The 6,337-nt window shown below is 45.1% G+C and overlaps 1 long non-coding RNA gene across 1 annotated transcript; it reads left to right on the top strand.

Annotated features, from left to right (window-relative positions):
• The first annotated feature begins 798 nt into the window (after positions 1–798).
• LOC136366169 (uncharacterized) lies at positions 799–5,397 on the top strand. Its single transcript, XR_010744478.1, has 3 exons — positions 799–1,049; positions 3,818–4,252; positions 5,070–5,397. It is a non-coding gene; the product is annotated as an uncharacterized lncRNA (long non-coding RNA).
• The last annotated feature ends 940 nt before the right edge of the window (positions 5,398–6,337 follow it).

The following is a 6,337-nucleotide window of genomic DNA, read 5'->3' as shown; positions in this document are numbered from 1 at the left end:
GTGTGCTTGGAAGGCTTCTACCCTGTGCACTCAGACACAAAACACTGGGGCACAAAAACGAAATGCTCATCTGGAAGAAACATCAGGGATTTGGATGATCCCAAACCCACCAGGGTTTTCCTCTTCCTTTCTTCCTGCTTGGAACTTGAGAGACTTGAGAGGGGTGTTTTGAATTTCACTCTCCAGTATCTCAGGGAGTGGGTGGGAACACCAAGAGGAGCTTCTCTCCCATGAGAAGGCAGGGCAGTGACTGAATAACTCTGCACTGACCCAACAGCCTGGCATGGACAGGCCTGAGTGAGGGGATGCTGCTGGGGTCCCTGGAGAGTATCTGGAGAGAAATACCCTTTATGAATGATTTTGGAATGCATTTCTGTAGGGATCACCCCTGCCCTGTCAATGAGGGTCTGGAGAACTCCACTTTGGAGCCCATGCAGGGGAGGGGGAAACACTGATGGCTGTGGGCTGAGGAAAGGGTGAGGAGAAGCAGGTGAGACAGCCCGAGCTCCCTTCACTTGCAACAGCCCCACAAAATGTCCTCACCACGCTCAGAAACCCCACTGGAGGTTACACAAACCTCTCCTGCTTACCTTGCATTTTCAAAGCAGAGGACTGGGCACCAGTCCAAACCCATAATCCATGCGAGGGCATGTCACAACAAATAGGAAAGGGATAATTAGAATTTTATGAAGTGGCTCTCTACAATGCTACCTACTGTTTACTTACCAACAATTTTAAATTTAGCACTGATGCATTTTTAATATCAATTTAAAAAAAAAAAAACCTCAAGAAGCTCGTAGTTAAGTGGTTTTTTTAAAATAACCCCATTTCCCCAGTGCGACCAATGTTTGTCCATGTGTGTGTGTCTGCTCATAAAATGGTACTGAAATGTATGAGAATGTTGCTTAGCAGATAATAACTCTTGATATAATTTCAAGTTTTGTGGTTTTTTTCTAAAAGTCAAGGAAAGTCCAGTTCACTGAAGAGAACTGAAGAGAATGAACCACTCTTGAGCTTTCTAGCAGTGTGGGAGAAGATCCACATAACAGGTAAATCTGAAAGCAACACAAGATGGAATGATTTCTTCATTGTCTTTGATCACAGCTGTGTGGCTTAGCTAGAGTGGTTTTCTTTTACCCCAGGCAGGACTCTATTCCAGTGGTACCTCACACCTCTGCATGGTGTCCAGAGACAGTAATTCGACATATTGTTTGGAAAAAAATGGTGCCTTAGCAAGCCAGTACATTTTATGTTATTGATTTGTTGTAGCTAATAGAGCTGCATGGATATTCTTATCCATGGGCAAATCTGGGAGTATTAATTTACGCACACAAAGATTTGTGTTAAAATCCAATACAGAGAATGTAGCTCAGCTCTTGACCAATTTTTGATACCTGATCAGCACTGAGGCTCTCAGTGCATAAGCAGAACCACAAGGAAGGGGCAGGGTACCCTCTACTGTGTTCTACCAGAAAATCACCCTCATCTTCCAGCCTGTTGGGGGTTGGGTTTCCTTATTTTTTTACTTACAGAATTTTTTCCCATAAGTTGCTAGGAAACCAACTACTGGGTACTTAAGAAAAATAAAAGTGGCCAAGGTCAGGAGAGGAGTGTAGCACCTGGCTACACTTCTTTTTCTCTGGGAGTTTCTCTCCCAGTGGAGAGATACAGTGAAATTTGGGGGCAGGTAAAGGATGGGACTGGGGGCAGCTGCTCTCTCTCGCTCTGGGTTTTGGTCAGACCTGTGCCTTGGGGAAAGAAATTCTCTGCCACCCTAACTCAGCCAGGAGCTGCCTTTCTCCTGCTTCTGGGCCCTCATGCCCTGCCAGGACCTCCCACAGCTCCAGCTGCCACTGGAGCTCCTGATACACCTCATCCCCCAGCCCGGGATTGCTGCTCATCCCTGCTGCCAGCTAACCCTGCAGAGCTCCTGATACACCTCATCCCCCAGCCCGGGATTGCTGCTCATCCCTGCTGCCAGCTAACCCTGCAGAGCTCCTGATACACCTCATCCCTGCTGCCAGCTAGCCCTGCAGAGCCTCTGATACACCTCATCCCCCCAGGATTCCTGCTCATCCCTGCCCTTCCAGCTTGGTGCTCCTCAGAGTCCTGCAGGGGCACTGGGATCAGACTGCCCCGGGGTTTGGGAAGCAAAGCCTCTCCTCCATCCCTTCCCATCTCGGCCGAGAAGGCCGTCACAACGTTCCTGGTTCTGTTCTGTTGTTAATGCCAGAGTTATTGTTGTTTGTCTTGTTACAGATACCAGTAAAGAACTGTTATTCCTACCCTCATATCCTTGCCTGAAAGCCCCTTAATTTCAAAATTATAATAATTCGGCAGGAGGGAGTTTACATTCTCCATTCCAAGGGAGGCTCCTGCCTCCCCTAGCAGACACCTTTGAAACTAAGACACAGCCTTAACACAGCTGGACCTGGGCACTGCTCTCTGCCTCTTGCAGCACTTGCAGGGCCGTGGTTTGAGGACAAAGACAGGGAAATCCTGTGTCAGACAGAAGGGCTGTAAATCATGGGGTAAATTATCCTTGAGCATAACCTGGCAGGGATATGGAACAACTCAGCCTCACTACCTGTTGGATTCAGCTTCAGATATTTAAATCCAGCTCTCCCACCTATGAGAACACTGCCCTGAAAAGTGTTTGCCCTGCTCTCAGCAAGATTTCTCTGTTCTTTCTCCCTCCCATGGCAGCACTGTGCTGCCCAGCTCTGGATCGTCTGTGTGTGCATCTCTGGTGTGCCAGAATTTAGGCTGGGTGGTGTAAGGAGTTGACTTGTGCATGTAAAGGTAACCCCATTAGACATCATCAAGGTCCAGTCTACTCATGTAAAAAGTCACACGCCTAAACACTGAATTATATGCAGAAACTAAAAGCGTTGCTTCATAATGCTCATGATTAATATGTGTAATAGGTTTTCATGATGTGGACAGGGGGAACGGTGAAACGGATTCAGGTCTTTTTATTTTCTTTTTAGCTTGTTATTATCTAGAGAAAAGAAACACTAATTACTAGAAGCTAATAGCTAGTGTGTTACTTATCCTCTTAATTAGTACCCTAATTATTAAGCGTGGTGATAACCACTAGTTAGAACATATTTGCTTTTTAAGACTTTGTTTATCTGTCTTCCCACTCCCTCTTTTTAATGACACTGATACCAGCAGAGTTGCTGGAAAGGGAATACCAATAATTTCCCCTTGGGAAATGAGTCATTTTGAGTCTCCTGAACACTGTTATGATTTTCATTCTGTTGTAAAATGCTTTTCGCCTTTGAACTGGTGGCTCCTGTTAGATTCTGATATTAAAGTGCTAACATTAGAAACTGTGAGGATGAACTTGGGGCAGCAGAAAAAGTCACCTCAGCAGCACAGGAGCTCACTCAGCTGCAGCCCTCTGGGAGGCTGGAGGGGTCCTGAACAACACAATCTCAGCTGCCCATTCCGAAATCCGGGGGCCTTCAGTGAAGGATTGCCCATCATGACTGCCTCAAGTCACAGTGTCGGGCTGGCTCCACTGACAATCTCCTGCTCTCCATCCTTTGGAATGGGAAGATGGGATTTCTGGTTGCAGCCATCCCCTATGCCCAGCACCCACTTCCATAGCAGGTGTCTGTTCCAAGTTCATCCTTGCTCAAGTGAAATGCCAAGCAACTACACGTGAACTCTTAATAAAAGAGCTGTTTAAGTAGAGAATTAAGTGTAAATACCTGCCAAAAATCCTGTATTGGGGTGATTGGTATACATGGGTGACTGCCAGAAGTTGTAATAATACAGCGTTTTTATGGAGTCTTATTAATTTTTCCAGGGAGTGGCACATTGGAAGTGACTGAAGCCAGTGATTTAAGATGTGTGGCAGAAGGGAAGAAAGATCTCTTGATTACTGAGCACAGCGTACATCTGGGCACGAGCTGGATGTGCTGCAGCACACCAGAAAAACTACTCTGTTAGTAGTAATTTTTTACATTAAATCTAATGGAAGGAGCAAGACAAGCTCCTTCTGCCCTTGATTCTCGACAGTTTGGATTACAAAGTGCTTAAAGGAGGTGGATTAGAAGAGCTGTGTTCGCTGTATGTACATCACAGTTTCTGTGGCCTCATTAGCATTCACGATGCTGCCCACTGATTTGACATTGTTTCTGCCCCGAGGAGCTTGAAATCTTAAGGCAAAACCCTGTGACCATCTGAAATCTGAACATTTCGAGGAGAGCTCTGAAGAAAGGATTCGTGAGACTGTGAACAAGTACGTTTCTGTTGCCATGTCAAAAGCAGGGAGCAGGCGGGGAACAAACAACTGGGGCGAAGGAGAAAAACAGCGAGAGAGTCCTAATTGTTGTCAGCTTGATTCCAGCCTTGTTTACCCCGGCAGCCTCTTTGTCAGGGCAGGCATTGCTGATTTACACTCATCTAGGTGAGAATATCCTCCATGCTTTTATCCAACACAGCTGCCACTGGAGTGGTTCTAACCCCCTGGTCCTTTTGCCTTGTGCAGCCTTTGCAGATGCACAGAGAGCAGCACAGGCAGGATGAGCAGGCAGCTGGTGGGGCTTCTCCATGCTGGGACACTCCTGGAAGAGCTGCAGGGCTTGAGCTGTACTCCTGCACACCACCTGGAGCTGGCCTCAGTTGTTTCTGAAAAGGAATGACCTTCCGTGTAGGCAGCTTTTCCTTTGGGGAGCTCTGAGCTACCACAAGCGCTTGGTTTGTGCTGTGAAGTGCAGGTTGTCCATCACATGACCAAAAAAACCTTTTTTTTTTTTTTTTTTTCTTTTTTCCTTCTGATTTTTAGGTGTAAGCTCTGTTATTAGCAACAGAAACTTTTGGTTCCCTTGAAAGACACTCAGCCCAGGGCAGGTGGGGATTTCTTTGTGGAAATAAATGTGATCAGCGCTTTCTGATTCCAATTCTTGGCTGTGCTGCAAGAGACAACAGGACTCAAAAGCAGCTCCCTTTTCTGTGCTGGTTTATAAATATCTCTGTAGCTACACTAATAGCATAGCATGTTCTCTTTTTTCTTTTTTCCCCCCTTATTTTTATTTTTTGGCTTTCTTCTGCTGAAGGGGTGCTGAAGTAAGCAATGGAGAGGAAAGAAAACGCTTTGTCTGGAGGATTTGGCACCTGCTGTCAGGATCCCACCACAGAGATGAGACCCAGCTCTCTGAGTCACTTGAGGCTTGCCAAGAGTCAGCAAAGCATTTTGTAAAGTCACCACGTGTCCCACTGCCAGGTAAACTCCATTTCTCCATCGTGCCTGGGAGGCTGGGCTGCCCTGGACTCTCCTACACCTCTCTGTTACGAATTTTTACAGGCTCCTCCACTCCTGCCTGCAGCAGTTAAGCTCTGGATTTCAAGGTCGGGTTTCTTTTTTTTAGCATCCATGCAAGTGTTTCTGTGCAGTGATCAGAGGAGTTTTCAGCACAATTTATTTATTATCATGCTCTAATATAATATTTCCTTAAAACATTATGTGCATTGGTAGGAAAATGTGTGATCACTTAAAATTGAATGATGCCTGTTACTGTTAGAGCATTTTAAGGAATGTTAATGATTGCTGGGTTGGGACTAATAGCACAGTGCTTCCTAATTTTGCGTTCATTTTATCCTTTTTAGCTCAAAAAAATGTATGCAACTGTAAAATGTTGGCTCACACAGAATTAGATGTGCTTAAGCTGCCACCTGATGTTTCCTGATGTTGCCACACTCGAGGCCACTGTGTGACATCTGTCTCTGAACATTTCTGATCACTGTCCTTATAAATGGGATCATTTACACAATATAAGGGATAGAGAGTCCTTCCAGGTGTGACCTGCTCAGAGTTGCCTCAGATTTCATAATTATTCACAATAATGGCCCACGGACAGAAGATAGTTTCTGTGTGGAAATGCCAGGAAAGTAATTTCTGAAATTATGCTGCTCTATGCATTCAGCATTCCCTGGGAAAGAATTGTACCCATATTGGCACAATTCCCTTGCACAGGGTTCTTCTCCTTACTGACCACTGGCAGAAGTGAGTTCACAGATATCTCTATGTTCCACTGGATTTCTTTCCCTCTGAGCCTGAGAGCAAGGAAATAAAATGATAAAATTGTTCCAGCAGTGAATGGGTAATTGTCACACAATGTAAAGGTGTTGGAAAGAGTGGAGGGAAAAATAATCTAAATGTTCTCCTTTTACTGGGAAAATGTACTGTTATTTATGAATAATTTTTGCTGTTGAAGGGAAGCGTAAGATACAATCAGAGAGACCATAAAAATGAAATGTATAAAGTGTTATTTACATTATATTGGAGAAGAAGGAATCATTAGCAGGGAGAATGCTGGTTATTCAA

The sequence above is a fragment of the Sylvia atricapilla genome, chromosome 11 (genome assembly GCF_009819655.1).
Source record: "Sylvia atricapilla isolate bSylAtr1 chromosome 11, bSylAtr1.pri, whole genome shotgun sequence".
Lineage (NCBI taxonomy): Eukaryota > Metazoa > Chordata > Aves > Passeriformes > Sylviidae > Sylvia > Sylvia atricapilla.
Note: the sequence above shows the minus strand (reverse complement) of the source record. Positions and strands in the feature narration are given on the sequence as shown.